At 36.6% G+C, this 19,136-nt stretch overlaps 1 long non-coding RNA gene across 1 annotated transcript in view; it reads left to right on the top strand.

Moving 5' to 3' along the window:
• The first annotated feature begins 18,558 nt into the window (after positions 1 to 18,558).
• Positions 18,559 to 19,136, top strand: part of LOC114010949 (uncharacterized) — a 32,654-nt gene continuing 32,076 nt past the window's right edge. Inside the window, exon 1 of the long non-coding RNA XR_003552657.2 lies at positions 18,559 to 18,668. This is a non-coding gene — a long non-coding RNA (uncharacterized LOC114010949). The remainder of the gene's footprint in view (positions 18,669 to 19,136) is intronic.

The raw sequence follows: 19,136 nt of genomic DNA, 5'->3' as shown, positions 1-19,136 counted from the left end.
TCAGCCACACTGATTATTGGTCGTTCAGACAGTTCTTACAGACCCATAGGAGCAGGCTCAGGATCCAATCAGTTCTTGTAATGTCACGTTATATACTCAAATCAGTAGTATTTACAGCCCTTTCCAACATTTTTGCAACTAATGGCAGGGCTACTCCTGCTCTTACATGTTCCCATTATGTCTCTAATAGATCAATGGCAATTCTTCAAAAAAAAATGAACTTTTCCAGCTGTAAAGAGGGGGTTGTTTCAAAGTCCAAATTTCTTTGACCCCTTCAGTACCTCACACAGAGTAGTTGATGAGTTTCTTTGGTCAAACTCATGGACTGGGAGCAGAGTGGCACACAGGGTGTTCTTGTTGGCTGTATACTGGAAACTCAGTGGAAAGAAATGCAGCATACCAGCCCTACAAACACATGCCCTCTTCAAGAGGAGGGGTCTGCTCAACCATTCAAACCCTGCTGAGCCTTTTTAAGCACCATCACAGTGTAATGTCAATGTGAATTAAAAAAAAAAAAAAATCAAACCCTAGTGATTTCTAGGTGACTATTTGCCAAATCACCTTCCAATTTTTTTAGCACAATCCTGTCTTTGGTAAATTTTGATTTCTCTGAACACCATTCCTGCAGCCAGCAAAATGAAGCAGAAAAATTTTCAATTCTGAAATTGTAGGACAAGAATGGAGCTTTTCTGTACCTGTGTAAACATCTCTTTCAGCAGTTCCTCCCTTTCTTGCTCAGAGCATTACAATTAGTGTCCCAACAAAGCGAACCTTATATCAAGTCTTTATGTATATTTTAATCATTAAACTATAGGTTTTTTCCAGTCTCTTCATGAATTGCCCTTCTCATTATTCCTGTATTTAAAGATCCATACTGAGATGCATGTTTTCCCCTGACCACAAACCTCCTCTCATGCAAACAGCAAAAAAAGTGTTCCCCAGCTTTCAGAAGGGCTGGGAACTCTCTTTCATAGCACAGTTTAAGACATATATTAGGACAATTTAGAATTGTGTTATAAATATCCATCATTCTTGCAAATGCTTTCAAACTATAAGGAACAATATTTGTTTCCAATACAAATTCCTGAAACAGTCACAGGAGTACTAGTAGTAACAGTCAAATCCAAAACTCTTACCTTAATCTTTTAAAGGCATTGTCTCACGCCCACCTATGCAGTGGTTTTGCCACATGGACAAATGCACTCTGTCCATTTCTGTAACGTGTTCAACAAAGTGTGTTTGAGAGTCTTCTTGTGCTGCCCAATGTCAGTCTTTTTTATATTATTTTTTCAATATGTATTAATGACTTTTTTTCTTGTAGATTGCTCCTTTTCCTGAAGCAATTTACACTGCAAGGATTAACTCCAGGTTAAACAATTGTCTGTGATCAACAGTACGGTACTACACTGGGCCACTACTAGCAGTCCTTTTCCAAAACTGTAAAAATACCATGATCTGATAGGTTGCAACAAATACTCTTTTTTTTTAAAAAATAACTGCAGCTAGTAAAAATAGTCAGAGAAACAAAAAGTGTAACTTGTTCCCCATTTCACACCTGTTAAGGTTTTGACAGATTGGATTGTCAGAGATTCCTGACCTTAAACCAGAATTTCAGCATTCCAGATAAGGAATATATAATAGCTCCTGCTTCCCTGGACTCATTAAAGAAAGGTAGGGGAGTTTATACTTCACCTTTTCAACATAAAGATGACTTACTAACCAGTTAAGTTTAGGCAATAAGGAGGAAAGACAGAAAGGAAGAAAGGTGGAAAGGAAAAATGGAAGTAAGTAAGAAGGAAAACAAGAAGGAAAACAAGAAAGAAAAAGCATTAAAGAAGGAAAAAGAGAGAGGAAAGAAAAACAAAGACAGAGAGAAAGAAAGGGAAAAAAAGAAAAAAAAAAGAGACAGAGAGAGAAAGAGAAAGATTCCACATCTTTGAATCAGAAACAAAACCTAGTTAAGAGGAGGGTCAGGCTGTCTTTAATTGCACCCATGAAAATATTTTTAAGAGGAGATTGCCTGTAAGAGCTGGAATACTTGACATCATGAGGAAGGCAGGCAGTCAAGCAAGAAGGTTGAAGGTAAGGACCATCATGTTGCTGAAGCAGACTTTACATAACTGTAGTGTAACTAGATTAATTTCTTCCTTTATGTCTTTTATAAAGAAATGCTGCTTCTTTTTTGTTTTTATTTCTTTATTTATTTCTTTATTTCCTTAGCCTGGCTTGGTTTAAGAGAATTGGGTAATAATAAAATATTCTTCACTGAAGGGAGTAACAGAGGTACGAGTTGGAGTGCACTGGCTCTCCAGCACGTCTCGCACTGTAGCCACAAGGTGAGAGTGGCATCTCAATTGAATAATATGAGCCAGGAGAGCAGCAGGTACTATGGGCATCACAGAGGGAACAAGTATCTTCCAGTGACTGTGACAGGGAGTAGAGAACATCCACAAACATCCCACTGAACCTCGAAGATCCCAGAGGACACTGTAATATGGTTTATCTTATCTGCTCAGATTTCCTTTCAAATATGAATTTTCAGGCAGACCACGCTCTAGCTTTGCTCTTTCCACGTATGACCAGTTGAATGGTTTTCTTTCATAACTATCATTGAGCAGGTCATTAATAAAGCAGGATCTAAAATCTTCATTCTGAGCTTGTCCAATATTTTTTAATCTTTCCAAGATGCTGCTACGTATTTCTATCATTATCATTCATCTATGAGAACTTAAATAAAAAAATAACAACAGAAGGAAATTACTTGGCCAGCCTCTGCTCCTCCAGGTTTTGCTGCTGTAAGATTTCTTAGAAGCTAATAATGTTCAGGTCTGGCTGACTCTCTATTTTTAACAGCCCTTTTGTGGATATATTTTCATCACTTACCAACTCTCAACTGTTATGTTTCCATTACTGCTACACTCCCTTGTTCCACAGATTTGATTTAACATGATTTGTATACTCACTCAAAAAGCCAAAATAATTTTGTCACAGGGCTGCACTTCTAAGGTTTGTTACTTAGCAAACTGCACAACTCAGAGTGATCTAATCTTATTTTCAATCAATTTCAAGTGCAATTCCAGTTCTACCTAAATATTTAAAATTGATTCACTGCAAATTGAACCTGTTCCAGCAAGGTCTTAGTCTACAAAAAAAGTAGGTAACAATTGCAAAATACCCAATCCTATGCAAATTCTTTGGGTGGTCCAAATGTCAAACCAAGTAGCACTTTTTCCATAAAGATCTACGACTCCATCTTCCAAGTCTGTCAATCTTTCCTGAAGCTCAACTTTGTTAGCAAATTGACCAATTTTTTTCTTTGGAGAAAACTTTTCTAAATGGTTGTTAGATTGCTGGCCACCTATTCTATCTGCCTGGTTTACTGGAATTTTTTCAGTTGTGCTTCCCTGGCCAGCTAAAGGAAATGCTTACTGTGGGCCAGAATTTTCAAGAGATTTTTTTCTTAAAGATAATACATCTCCAATCTCACTGGAACACCAAGTCAAGCAAGATACCTCATGAAAATGCAGAACCCATCCAATAAGACAGATAAGACACAGTGTAGAAAAGTGCCTACAATACTTTTCCAGTCTTGCTTTCAATCTAGAAACTTCCAGTGGTTTTCATCGGTTGCAAAAAAATGTACACACTTCATCTGAGGTCTTCACACCTAGGAAAACCCTCTTGACCAGTGTATTGAGTCTGACAACTCACCTGCTCAATCTAGCTTTTCTGGCCACCCAGAGAATTTTCTTTGACAAAGCATGAAGCAAAAAGCATCCAGCAAACAAATAAAGCAGATGCCATTAATCATAGTGCTCCAGCAAAGACTTTATTGCACTTCTTGGGTTTTTGGGCTGTTGTGGGGTTTTTTTGAGGAGGGGAGGGGAACTGTCAGATTGCCTTTAATTTCCTTTGGTCTTCATTTGGATAATTTTTAGCTTCTTTTGCCCATTTTAGATTTCCCCAGTCATTTTCCCTGAATTACTTGTCCGTTTTGGTTCAGCAGAACTTGCTTCCAGGTCTGTATTTTTTAAATAAGTCAGTGATGGTTTTGTTATCCCTTCTGTGAACTAAACAGGTAGAAAAAAAAATCACAAAAAACCCTGTTGACATTCAGAAAAGAAACTGATAGTAGAACCAGTCACTTCTTTGGTGTAATCCTGTTTTTTCTTATAAAGGATGTACAAAGTCTTCCTCTCTAGAGTTAGAAAGTTGGAACTATTAGCATTCAACATAAACACTCTCTTTCTTTACCTTTTCCTCAATGGCAGATACACTATCAGATGTTTCATACCACACTTTGTTACTTCCTTCTTTTATGCTCTTGGGGATTTTCTTTCTCTAAGGGTGCGGTTCCCTGACAGATATGTGCCCGTTGCTGCTACAGGAGACGCTGTGGACACCCAGCCTTTCGCCTTGACTTCTGCCAGCATACTCAGCTGTGGAGCTCACACCCCCTTTCTGCCATGTCTCTGGCTCTTCCAGGAAGAAGGTTCAAGAATCAACCCTCTTGGCTGATTTCAGCCCCTAAAAGACCTGAAAACTACTCTCTTCTTTATTATGTTAATTTATCAAACAATCTGTTTAGCATGTTTGATAAGTGCCAGAGTGGATGCAGAGGATGGAACATCCCACTTTGGTGGCAGTTGGATATTACATTAGTCATTTTGTTGATCTGTATCGTGCAGCTTTTCACTAGAACAATATTCACAATATCTATACCTACTTTATTTACATTTCTGTGAGATAACCTCACACTTGTGTCCATTCTGGGTGCTAACATGCAGGTATGTTTGAGCTGTGGGCTTTTTGTTTTATTATGGGCAAGTAATTACGAGGGATCCAAAAAGGCCCTTAAAATTAAAACTTTTTTAAATGAAAGACAAAGCCTTCACTCACACACTTCATTCAGTGCACATTAACATATCCAAAATTTGCTATGCTCTGATCAATGAGGCCAACAGTAGGCATATGTTACAAACCTTTGTTGATAACAAACTACCACCACCACAGGCATTAAAAAGATTAAAATAGTACCCCCAAAATAGCATGGAAATAAATATACAATGCCAAAAATGGATAACAGTAAAGACAAAGTGGTATTTAATGGCAGTATAAAGGATGATTTGCAGAATTCTCTACTTGGCCACGATATGAGATACAGCACCTCTCCCATTTACTTCCACTGGGAATATTTTATCTTTGACCATGTTTTATAACCTATTCTGGTTTTGGATGTAGTCCCTTGTCTTTTATTCATTTTTGGACCATATTACTCCCTCCTTGCTGTTGTTATTTTCTTTGAATGCTATTGTTTTTCTTCTTCTGCCAGCTTTAGCTCTTGCTTGATGCAAAAAATTCACTGTTTTGTTCTTTCTATTTAGCAATAAAATACAGCATTTAGCTAATGTGTTTGTGCCAGATATAGGTGGAAGAAGCTAGCTGCAGGCTGGATTTTTGTTCCCTGAACTGACAAACTGAGGGCTCATCTGTGTGCTTTTGAGCTGTGTGGTGTTATGCCATTATGTATAAAACCATACACAAATAGAATTTTGGCACAGCATTTCATCCATTGCTTATATTGTATCCTTTTCTTTTGATATTTGTACTGATTTACCTTTTTCAGAACAGGATTAACATGATAAAAATAAAGTAGATCTCAATAACTAGAAAACCAACATTTGTCTTGGGTAGTTGTTGTTTAACATTCTGTATTTTGTTTTCCTCAACTTTTGCCTCTTAAAAGCAGGTAGAACAGCTGGGCTTGTTGCTAGCACTGCTTTCTTCTGCTTTAATAATTGGTATCTTTCATAAGACAGATTTAGCAGCTGAGGCACTGTGTTAGGAATACAGTCAAATGTAGAAGAAATACAAGTTCCCTGTGCACAAAGTAGAGAGAAACAGGCAGATTTAAAGGGTGATTCAACCCAATTACAACTAATCTTGTCTTGAGAGAGATTTACTTCTTTTAATTGTATATTCAGCGAGATTTGAACAATTACACTCTCAACTAGGCAATTCTTTTAAAGTTAGCTGGGTCAATCTGTATTTAAGCACTGTTAGAGATAAAAAGCATCTTTGCCTGTTCCTTTGCTAATCAAAGCAAAACTCTTGTTTTACAATTATGTGTTCAAATCTTGTCCCATGATGGTCTGTTCTGTAAAGAAATGAACTTCTTTACTGTCTCCTAAAAGAAAAATCCATTCTTAACATATGGAAGATGAAGTTTCCTTCATAATAATCACGTCATGTAGTTTCTGTTCTATATCAGGAGCATGCCACTCCATTTTATGTCAATTTAATTAGTTTCCATGATGTACAAAGTTTTACCAATTCTCAATTTGTTTTCACTTTTACAGATTGATTGATACTTACATATTTGGCAGAATATTTTGGCAGAATATTATCTGAGTAACATACTCAGCTCTTTGGAACACTATTCATGTAACACTAACTTGAAAAATTTTCCATCTGTGGATTTCAAAGTATTTCCTAAATATTAGTTAATTATGTCTCTTTATACCTCCATGAAATATCATTCTCATTTTACAGCTGAGGAAACTCAGGCCCAGATCATTGCAAAAAAACTTACAGAAACACATTCAAGTATTCTGACTTTTAAAGTATGTGACCTTGAAATAACAGAAATTTTTTTCTTCCCTCCACTAAGCAAGAAAGCAGCAACTGATAGCAACTCAATTAAAATAAATTGAACTATTCCAATACGTTTTATTTACTATCTAAATCTGATGTTAGAATAATTTGTATTTTATTATCTGGCTCTTACTACTGGGAACAGAACCCCTTGGCATATAGTTCTCTTAAAAAAATATCTGAAGTTATAAAATTTTCCATCACACCTTCTAGGCAGTCCTAATAATCTGTCATATATAATTACCGTAGGAAAGTAAAAGTTGAGTATTAACCAATACCAGTAGACAGACAGAAGCTCAAATGGGAAAAGAGAGGAAGAGGTTGCTGTCTGACCCACTGGGTTTGGTTTTTTTTCTTTAAATTAGAAGTATATTGTCAGAATGCTCGACTGATTTATCTTCCTTTTAAATGTGCAAAAGGACATTATTCTGAAAGTTTTAACACTTTTTTTTCCACAGGGAGTTTTAGTAATATGATGAGAAGAACACACTGGCTGAGTGAAACTTTGAACTATGCCAGTACAGACTAAAGACAGTTACTTCAATCTAAACTAAATTGACTTTGCTAAAGAGAAGGTCATCCTTCCCTCACTCCAGCTGTCTTCCTTGTGCATACACAAGGATTTAGGCACAGAGACAGCTCTGGGAACTGACAGTGCTGCAGCCAACAACAAGCCCTTTCTGTGTGGTGCTAAGCCTCTGCCAGAGTTAACTCTCTGATTTGGCAATGGTCTTGCAAACACTAGTACCAGCAACAGCAAAGCAGTGCAAATTGTGGTGCAGGCAGGGGAAAGAGGAGAAAAACCACTTTTGGAGGAGAAAAACAAACCACCGTTTTCTCATCAAACATGTTGAAAAAGAAATCATTCACAATTTGGTTTAATACTCACACAAAGCAAACTTCACATTTAAGCATCCAGAGTACACACATAGCATAAATTGGGCCATACTGTACCTTATCTACCTCTCTGGGTGGGGATAACTGCATGCAATCCTCTGGCTCAGAAGCTGGTATCATCTGAAACAGCTCAGCTGGGACACTGTTACCCCAGCCTCAGAATTTCACAGACTCTGGTCAAATGCCAAAGGCAAGTCAGTCCACTTTAAGTTCAGTTACTAGGTCAAATGAGCCTATACGTAAAGTATAGAAGGAAAAATCCTTTCCAACTTGTGTTGCAGAAAGCTGTCTAGGACTTTAAGTATTTTTTTGAATCTATAGATGAATATTGGTACAGGTCACAGTCCCAACAGCAGCCACCTTCCAATAGCATCTGCCCCTCAAAAGCAATGTGGAATTTTACTAACACCTGTGATTTCACCCATATGTTAGTATTACACATAAAGTTCAGCATCCATCTTACTTTCCTTTTAAATTAGTCAAAGATGTTCCACACTTTCTAGAAACTACAAGTCCCTAAATATGTATAGATACTACATGAGACCTCTAAAAATATATAGATAGACATTGTGAATTTCAAGAATGATACATTCCCTGTTGTGTTAGATTTAATACAAGAAAAAAACAGTTCTTCAAAGGGAATCTACACTATGAAATTATCAGAAAGGATTTTTTTAAGGGGAAAAAAAAAATAAGTTTCTCAGTCTATAACTGTATGATAACTATTCTAGCATTAACATAAAAAGTCAGATTTCTTAAGGAATACTTAGTTCACAAAAGTAGTTTCTCCTCTGAGTATGGAATAAAGAACCAATTCTTTAATTAATTAATTCAGTTTTGTACAAGCTTTTGCAGCAAGGTGATATCACTGTTATCTTTCTTGCCCTTTATGTCATTTACTACCCCTCTTCAAAACAAGTGCTAAGCGAGTAGATATTGCTGTTTTACAGCATTTTACACTCAAACTTAGCACAGATGGAAATGAGTTTAAAAGCTTCAAGGCAGTGCAGTATTATTTTCACCGCATATAAGGGTCTCTCTTCATTAGAGAAATTTGCATGTGAAAATATCTAACAAATTCTGTTGCCTTAATGCAAACCCCAATTTATAACAGGTTAGCAAGCATGTATTACAAACTGGTACTATTGCAAGTAAAATAGGGTGACTTTATTAATGTAGCAGACATTATGACAACATTGCAAGCCAGCTCTTCCCCAATTTAAACTGCTGTAGCTTTATTATAGTAATAAAAAAAATTCTCATTTGTGTATATGTTAGAGCAGTTACAGATACATTTTTTTTGACAACACATATCAAGTCAGACTAGGGTTGTTCAGAGCAGACACTGAGTGAGATTCACTTCACCTAAATTTAGTGTCTAAAATTAGTCAATAGAGAGAAATCGTCACTTTCTTGTCAAATCTGTCCTAAATGATTAATTTAAGATGAAGTTCATTACTTTTTTGATCTTTCTGTTTTTTCACAGTAACAGTTAAAGAAGCCTGAGGTAGAGTTTCAACAATAGATGACTACCTCTTAGAAATCCAGTTTATCCAGATGAATCCCAACCACCACTCCTATGCAGCCACCTCTGGTTTATAGCTGAATTCTAAATAATATATTTTTATAATTATCAATTAACACTTTGGCATAATAATTCCCTGATCTAATCTCTCTAAGTAATATAAATGCCAAAGATGGTGGCGATAAAGACACTTTGATGTTTTTGTTACACTGCTTACTAGTTCCAGAGACAGAAAAAAGTGACAAGGTCTCAGTACCGACAGGAGAAGCCTGAGACTTGCAACTTACCCTGCAGGGCTGATCTAGCAGCTAGGGATCACCACAGTTCAGGAGGTCTCCAAATACATTTCCCTTAGGCTATGAACAAAGAAAGGTTGTATTCAAAGAGCTGCATCACACCTGGGTATCTGTACCACCCTAAATCCTGAAGAAAGTAGTCTTTTGAATCACGGGAGGAAGAAATGAGACAGTGGAAAGAACAAGCACCTGGTAGTTATATGTCTCTATTCTAGACCAGCGATGGACATTTCCTTTATCCTAGTCCTTTTTACTCTCAGACTTGCTTTCCAGTAATCTTGGATTTCCAGTAATCAAGGATTTCACCACAGAGCTCAGCTCCAGTATTGCCTGTACTTGCAGCACTTAGTTGCTGGACACCACAAACAGGCTCCAGAAGTCTGCGTACACCACAGCAACTTATTATATTCAACAGTTTCCTAAACTGTCACCATTCGGGGGGGGGGGGGGGGGGCGGGATTTTGCATTCTAACTAGCTAAGAGGGACCCTGGAGTTCCACCTTTTTCCCTTCTTCCTGCACTAACTTCCCTGCTTTACTAGCATTTTGTCCACAGGAAGATACATCTATCTCCCTATGCTTTACCCTGAACAGCTCAGGCACTCCACTAGTCTTTTAACCTTCAGGTTTTTATCTCACAGAAACCAGGTAGCAAACTCCAAACTCGTCCACTCTTAACTCTTACATATCTGCAGCTTTTATCTGTTTGCTGTGGTGAAATCAGCTAGCATTTTTTCTACTCTTGTTCCTTACTTGAGTCATCTTAAAATCTGTAGTCAACCGTTAGGTCCTCTTCATCTTTTTGCCATCTCAAAGCAAATGCCCACAGCTTTCCCACTATCAGTATCCACCTGTGCCTTCTCCTTCTGTATTTATAGCCTCAGGTACCACCTGTTCCTCCTAATTAGATCCAAAAACCAAACAATACCAGTTCAACACAAGGGTTTTAGACACATCCTTTTCAAGAGGTCAAATATAAAGTGATGAGAAATCTAGCCCTAAATCCACACATTTTTCCTGAGGCAAAGTATATAATAACTTACATAAATTTGCAGACACATTGCCATAAAACTGCCATTTCAGCCACCTTTTCCTGCCCCTTCCCATTCTGTCTTATGGCCATATTTCACAGCTGGTTGACCTCCTCAGCTGCAGAACTTATCCTCAGTGTCCTCATAATCATGCCACCAGGTCGTGTCCTTACCTAAGAGAAATGAGGGAAAAACATTTCTTCTGAGTAATTCTTCAGGAATCAGTACCAGAAGTTTCAGGGGAAGATAAACGATGAATAAACCTTCTGGGTTGATTTACTTCTCTGACAGACTCTGCTGAAAAGAGTGAAGGAAAAAATCTTCCAACAAAGTATCAGTATTTATATTTTTACAGAGAAAAAATCAAACAAATTTATGTATAGAAAAAAGGCTATCTCAAGTGAGTTAGTATAGTTGAATTTAAATAATGTCTCTATTCATTTATTTTTCAGTAGGTGCAGGCAGTATTTTCAAAAAGCAGACATATAAATATATAAGCTCCAGATTCCTCCTATATGCTGGTGCATTGCTATCATGAAAATCCTGAATTTCTATTTAACATTTTCAAGACAATACAGTCTATTTTTTTATTACAGTATGCTAGAACAGAAAAAAAATAGCCCTAAAATGTATGGACAAGGGGAAAATACAGTGTTACTATTTTTGACTGAGATGCCTGGAAACATGTTTATTTTAATGCCCTGCTTATATCAACTGGTGTAAGAAAGATACTACCCCTCTTGACAGATTAGTTCTTGTTATATTCTTAAATCATCACATCTACAAAAACATGGCTACCTCTAATATATTGCACTTCATTTTCCATAGAAGTATTAATCACAGTTTTGGAATATTACTTTTGCTATACTGTATTTTAATTGGTGATCAAAACAGAACATTTAATGAGACAATATGGAATTTTGAAGTCTTGATATGGAAACATAAAAGACCCATTTCTTCCAGTAAAAAATGTGAAAAATAATAATACACCTGGGAAATAAATATACAGGCTACCTTGATGTAAAAGTCCACGTGACCATTGGTTATAGCTAAGTATTTAAGTATTGCATGTACTATATCTGATGGTTTTAACTCATTTACTTCTTCCAATTTTTAATCTATTTTCTTCATTATCTAATGTGTTACATTTATCAACCCTAAAAACAAAATCAAGTGAAAAGAAGAGTATTTTCATTTTAAATACCTTCTGGAGACTTTCAAATTCAATGCTTAAAAGCACTGCAAGCAGATTGACAATATTTCTTGCAATATATTGCCATCTAGAGGGAAAAAATGTATGTTGCGGCAAAATAAATACGACGGTTTAATTTATAATTCCTATATTTTCACGTGAAAAACATATATTGTGTTTTCTAGGCGACGTAATGTGTCATAGTCACAAAATCATCTGGATATAAAAGTATAAGCATAAAACACACAATAAAACACATGCATGCATACGTTGAATACCGTATGTGACCCATATATGTATAAGCCAAACAAATGTTAGTGGAATTTTCAGTTTGTTGTAGCAAATAAAAGAAAAAGCTGTTCTAAACAATTCACTTTGTGCATCCAAAACCTGTAACTGAATTTCTAATTAATACTAAGTAGTACTCTTTTTAGATAGTGTCACCAAAAATATTAAACTTGCTGATTAGATGAACAGAAATAAGTGAGATGCACTGCAGGATAGCTGTGTAGCTACACAGTTGATTGCATGTAGAAATAAATGGAATATGCAAGTCTAACACAAATAACTGAAGGTATTAGGTATGAGTTCTGATTCTCATATGACATATAATAGGAATATACATTTTATAATACTGAAGCAGTTTAGACACTGAATTCATTTGGACTGTCAAGGCCTCAAAATTAAATTATGTATTTAAGTACTTTCCTGAATCAGGACCTCTATTTTCAACTGTTGTTCTTAATCATAAAGGTGACTACCCTAAGCAGATTTAGATATGAACTAATGGTAAAAGAATTATTATGTTTCACTTACAATCCCTTTGTATTAAAGAGTTCTAGTTATTGTTTTAAATGAATAAAAATTACGTTCAGAACATGTCAGGAAAATAGCAAATGGAGCATAAAAACCTCTAAACCAGTATGAGGTCAATTAGTGCAACCTAACTCACATGTAGCAAACTCCATTGCAAGTGCTAATCTCAGACTCCTAAAGTGCAGTTAAACGCAGGCTGATCTGTACATGCAAAGCAGTGATCCTACTTTCTCAACATGGCAAAAAGTACAGGTATTAACCGTCTCAAAGAAGCAAGAATGTGAATTGCTTCTACATGAATAAATAAAATAAAAAATAAATTAAAAAAAAAAAGAAAATACAGACACTAACATTTAACCTCATAAGGTTCCACAAGGGAAAGTGTAAAGCCCTGTGCCTGGAGAGGATCAGCCCCTGGCACCAGTAGAAGCTGGGGTCAACCAGCTGGAAAGCAGCTTGGCAGAAAAGGACCTGGGAGTCCTGGTGGCCACCAAGTTGAGCCTGAGCCAGAAGCAAAGGTGGCTAACTGTATCCTGGGCTGCATTAGGAGGAGTGTTGCCAGTAGCTTGAGGGAGGGGATCCTTCCCCTCCATTCAGCACTGGTGAGGCCACACCTGGAGTATTGGGTCCAGTTTTAGGCTCCCCAGTATGAGAGACTTGGAAGTTTTGGACAGAGTCCAGCTAAAGGCCACAAAGGTGATGATGAAGGGACCGGAGCCTCACTCCTATAAGGATGAGTGAGTGGGGACTGTTTGGTCTGGAGAAGAGAAGGCTCTGGGGGATCTCATCAGTGAGTACAAATACCTGCAGGGAGGGTGCAAAGAGGACAGAGCCAGGCTCTGCTCAGTGGTGCCCGTGACAGGACCAGAGGCAATGGGTACAACCTGAAACACAGGAGGTTCCCTCTGAACATCAGGAAACACTTTTTTACTGTGAGGGTGACCGAGCACTGGCACAGGTTGCCCAGAGAGGTTGTGGAGTCTCTCACTTTGGCCATACTAAAAAAACATCTAGGCATGGTCCTGATAAACCTGCTGTAAGTGGCCCTGCTTGAACCAGGGGGTTTGACCAGCTGACCCCCGGAGGTCGCCTCCAACCTCAGCTATTCTGTGGATTTGTGATATGACTATGCATAGCTGGTATTCTGCCACTTCAAGAAGAGAAGAATACATACTGACAGCCAGCGCAGTGGGGGAAACATCAGCCCTCACGGCTTTTTATTATTGTCTTAGTATCTCTCTGAGGAGATGAGAACTCACTAATTTTCACTTTTGCCTTCCTTCTGACACATAGCTTATAAACTTACTAAATTCCTTTTCACTGAGGCAAAGCAATACAAGCATATAATTTTATATTTTGTCAGGAAATAAAGAAAATCATCCATTGACAGCAAGGAGTTTGGTCAGAGGCCATTTTGCTCCTGAAAAACAGAGTGAAAAGAACTGATGTCTTTTATAGATTGTTTCCTTGCATTTGAAGCTGTTTGACTTTCAAAATTAAGAACCAGGCCACAAAGCAGTGTGAATCTGGGTAGTCTAGCAGGAGACAAATTTAATGATTTTTGGATTAAAACACTTAAGACTTTTTCAAAACAAAGGAAAAGAAAAACTTTCCTTTATTGACATGAGTACTGCATTTGGAATCCGGATGGCCTCTGGAAACTAAATTATTCCAGTTATGTTTCATTCACTTTTCTCAAAGTTTTTATTTTTATAAGATAATCAGCATTAACTTAGTATAACAATAATACCTGTAACAGAGACTTCATGAAGTTTGTCAGTATCTGTTTGTATTAAATATTAATGTTGTTATTATTATAAAAGACTTTAATCATAAACATCTTATTGTTTTTACTTAATTAAAAGTCAGATAAAATAAAATCTTATGTTTAATTGTCTAAAAATATCTCCAAAAAATGACATGTAATGGGAGTTTTCAGTGAACAAATATTGTAGCTAGCAGTACAGCTAGCTGAAAGAGATGGGGCAGGAGAAAAAAAAGCAAATAGAAAGTCTAAATTTTTATTAATTTCTTGTACCATTAATAAATTAAGTAATTAAATAATTAAGTTTAAGACAGAGGACAATAAATAATATACTCAAGAAAACATAAAGAAGAAGACAAATGAAAATAGAAAACTATTTTTTAGACAATATGCAGAGACTTACTGTCAGGTGATTAATACATATTTTAATACAAACCAGAAGTCTAGGAGACTAACAAAAGGCACAATTTATCTGAAATAGTTTATTCTAACTGTTAGATCGTGTGTCTATTTAGATATATTAGACACAGCTTCTGTTACAGGTCTGTGGACATGAATGAACACAGTACCCACCTAAACAAGATGACAAGAAAGTACATTTTCATAAATGGTTAATATTGGTTTCTTAACTTGCTTATGTGTGTTTTGGCATTGCTAGTAACTAACTTAACCATGTCCTGACAGCAGTTTTGAAAATACCAGAATTGCCATATTTTGAGATCCTTTATAATTTTCCATAATATTATCACCTTGTTTAGAAAATATATATTGTATGCGCATTGTATTTATTCCTGTGTTGTTATTACCAAATAAAAATTACAGCTGTATCTAAACTGAAGAAAAGTTCACTCACGATGTCTCTGCAGTCCTGATCCTCCGCCCTCCAGACCAGGATGCCTGCTGAAAAGCACTTCCAGCTATGCAATTTTTTTCAGGGGCATCCAGAAGGATGTTAGGAAGTTAGGGGTGATGTATAATCAGTTCTTACTGTAAATGCCATCGATCCACTGAGACTTGTTAAAAACAACACATGATTTGTCTTGATTGCTGTAATTTGTACACATGAAGAGAAACATAAAGAAAATAAATGGTTTATATTCCAATATTGAGTGATTGGCTAGTCTTGGTAATACCCATGAATTTAAATGATTGGCTAGTCTTGGTAATACCCATGAATTTAATACCACTGGTGTATCATAAAAACCAAACCACAGCCATTAAAAGCATTACTTTGCCAAGTTTAAGCAATCTTTGCTTGCAGAGCATATTCTGATAGTCAAATCCAATTTTTTTCAGAAGTTACTTTTGGCTGTAGTGATGTGGCTGTTCGGTCCTGAAACTGAGATGCTGTAACAGGATCTAACTAGAATAGATAGAGAATTAATTCTGACACTGATGGTGCTGCCTAAGGGCAAGCAACCAAACATATGGAAAAAGATGCACAGCGTTTGAAAAACTAGTACTTAGACAACTTGTCCATTCCTGAAAGCAAAAATGTATATAGTGTGTGTTTATGTGTGTGTGTGTTGGGGGGTGTGTGTGTGTATAGGTATGTAGTGTGTGACTGAAGCACACTGAGACTAAGTGCAATGGAAGTTCCTTCACATTGTTTAAACCTCATCTCTAAACCTGCGTCATTTCACTGGGTCTCCAAAAGCACCCCTTACTTCCTCATCAGTTGTTTTAGTGATTTGAAAAAATAAGACAGATAGCATGCTTGATATACATAAAAATAAGCAAACTCATTATATTCCATATATTTCTTCTTTTGTCACACCAAATCTAGATTAGCACAAAGGAAATATTTTCTTTTTTTTTCAACTCAATGTAAAATATAATGGTAATTAGACTTTTGATAACGAGTAACTGGCTATCATATAGGGTGTCAGTGAAAGAAGTGACAGCCAAGAGCTTCAAACATTTTTCTAACAAAAACTTCCTTTCCAAGAGTCCCAAGTAACTCATGAGGTCTCATTCCCTCATATGTCACTATAAGCAATCTTCCCCTTCTTGCTGTCTCTGCATATTTTTCTTCAAAGTGTTTCATGGCAACATATATTTTGTTCCTTGACTTCTTTTCTGTATCTTTCTCATGTTTTGTGTGCCACCTTCTCTTTGTACTGTCACTGTTCCTCTGGGACTGTATTTGCTGTAAAATTTCACCTGCACTGCTGCTCTTGCTGTACATGTGTAATTAGGGATGGCCTACTTCAAAATTACTGGAAACAATTGACTGCAGTAGCCATTTTTCCTAGTAGAAAACCAATTTCCTTCTCCTTTGAATTGAGAAAAAATGTGTCAGTTTTAGCTGAAACCTCATTTCAGTTCAACTGAAGACACTGCAGAAGTACCTGCTCTAGTAAAGGCACGCAGGAGAGATCCTGCCACTTCTTCTGATACTACATTCAAGTTTAAAGCAAAACAAAACCCCAAAGCCCACATAAAACCATGTCACTCATGGTAGCAATGAAGTATTGTCCATTTTCCAGCTAAATTTTACTATTCCACCACTATTTCACCACTTGGTATCATTATAAGCATTAATATGGACCTCTTCAGAAAAAATCCTCCGAATTTCATAGTCAACATGAAAGGGCAGAACATAAATGCCTTTTAGATAGATAAATATACTTTAAATTACTACTTACATGTCATTGTTGTTTTATTTAGTACTATATTATTTTAGTTGCAGGTTTTGAATAACAATGAAAAGCTGGTTTCAATACCAAAACTGAGCTCATCCTTGTTGCTTCCAAGTTAATTGACATTTGTGTGCACCATGAGAGGAACTGCAGGTGATAGAGGACGTCTTGATTGAAAGAGAACGTGGGACTAAATACCTGGTTTTAACAGTCACATATAAAAAACCATGACCATGGCAGGGATGAAAGAAAAAAACAAAACCAAAACCAGATTAAAGGAGAAATATCAGTCACAACCTTACTTACAATGAAGTTTTAACACTTCATGAAAGCTCTTGAGTCCTTAAGGAAAATCTAATTTGCCCCTTGTAACAGTTTAATCTAATCAGGCCTTCTTTGTCCATAACTACAGTATCTGAGCATCTGGCCCTCCTTTCAAGGAAACTCAGTAAATAATATGGTAAAGCAAGTAATTAATACTCCTTTTAGCATTAAGGTAGCCAAAACCACAGAACAGCTGCCTGTAGATTTTGTAGAAACTTAACCTTAGTACAGAAGCTATCCCAGATGTTATCCAGTGCCCAGATACCCTTTGTTGGGCAAGTGTTGGTGACCAGACTTCAGTAGCTTCTGTCTTTATTCCTTTTTGGTCAAGGCTGAAGTGGGGACATACCAGAATGAACCCCTCGTGTTGCATATTGCAGGTGTGGAGAGACACAGTCTGAGCAATTTATACAAATATATGGGAGGAAATGAAGAAGTGCTCTGTCATGTGGGTTTTCTTTTTTTGTTTGTTTGGGGTAGATCCCAGAATATATGCTTCTTTATGCCAAAATTCTGAAGTTTTGAAATTAATATTTTATGCAATCCTACATACTGCATAGCATGCACAGCTCAGAAAAAGCATGCAATCAAAAAATGTTTAAAAGCACCCATAACAGAGTGGAGGATATAGCTCTTTCTTGTTCTATGCTTCCTGTATATTCTTCACAATTATTTTTTTGCCTGAGAGAAATAAGAAACTCAAAATCAACCTTTAAACTGAAGGAGTGCTACAGTTTGGACCTAACTGACGTCCTGTAAGACAGCTGCAGTAGCAGTTACACTTTCAAATAGAACTGGAAACCTTCAGGGACATTATAAAGGTCCCAATCTTAAACAGAAAGTATTTACTGGTTTGGAAAATAATCTACTTTTCTAATATTTTATTTCATTCCAAAAATGAATGACTAACCAAATTTTTTCAAATTTTAAGTTTACTGAAAACCTGGGAGTGAAGAAGCAGGAGAACTGTTTCCAAAGTGAAATACTAATGCTTGTGGTTCCTGGAGAGTCAATATGGTTCTGCTGTCCTGGGGCCATAGGAAAACTGGGATTGCTCCAAAAAGGTCATTCTGTAGGGCTCCTCAACTGCTGTTTCTTTAATTCTGAGTCAAAAGTTCTGGTACTCAGGATCCCAAATCAGCCCAGGTCTAAATAGTTAAGAAGCTACTTCCAAAATTGCCAGAGAGCTAAAGAAGCCAAGTTATACTGGGGCAGGGCAGGGGGGGAGGTGGGGGGGGTCTCCAAATGGCAGGACATGTTACGTAACTACTTATCAAAGTGTGTCAAATTTACTTTTATCTTGAGCATATTCAGATCAAGAGGTAGAATCCACCCCCTTTTTTCTTCTGGTTTCCTGTTATTGTTGCTGCAGCTGTATATTTCTTCTTCCATTTCACTTTTTGCTTTCAATAAAGAACAAAGTTGTGACTCGGCTTAAAACTGTGTTAAAATTCTGAATGTTGGTTTTGAATTACTTTACTGGCGGAAGATCATTATCAAAATGACTGCTTCTTCTTAAGAAAAGAGGTAAGAATGTATCTGTTCTACCTACATCATGTTCAGATTCTTGAAGTTCCAGGAAACTCTCTTGGATTTGGCAAATTGAATTTGGAGTGATTGATGAAAAAATATGCTGACGATAAAATGTCTCTCCTCATAATACTTAAAACATCTTTCTTTAAAGTTTTCAGTTTATTACTAGAGCAAGTTAAAGCTTTCTTCTCATGAGGATTTTTTTCTAATCCTACCATAGAACCATAAAAATGTGGTTAGGTTGGTAATATCCATAGGAGATTGCTCTCATTTCCACTGTATTTTACTGGCAATTCTTCTACAAGATAAATAAGTTTGGTATAAAGCAAACAAATATACATATGCAATCTTCCTTGCTACACGTTTTTTCAAGGAAAATCGTTACAATTCATTCTAGACTGTTCTTTTGTAATATAACCTAGACAAATTCACATTCTTCAGTTTATAATATAGACAACTAAA

This window comes from Falco peregrinus, chromosome 4 (genome assembly GCF_023634155.1).
Source record: "Falco peregrinus isolate bFalPer1 chromosome 4, bFalPer1.pri, whole genome shotgun sequence".
Lineage (NCBI taxonomy): Eukaryota > Metazoa > Chordata > Aves > Falconiformes > Falconidae > Falco > Falco peregrinus.
This window is presented reverse-complemented; position numbering and strand designations above follow the sequence as displayed.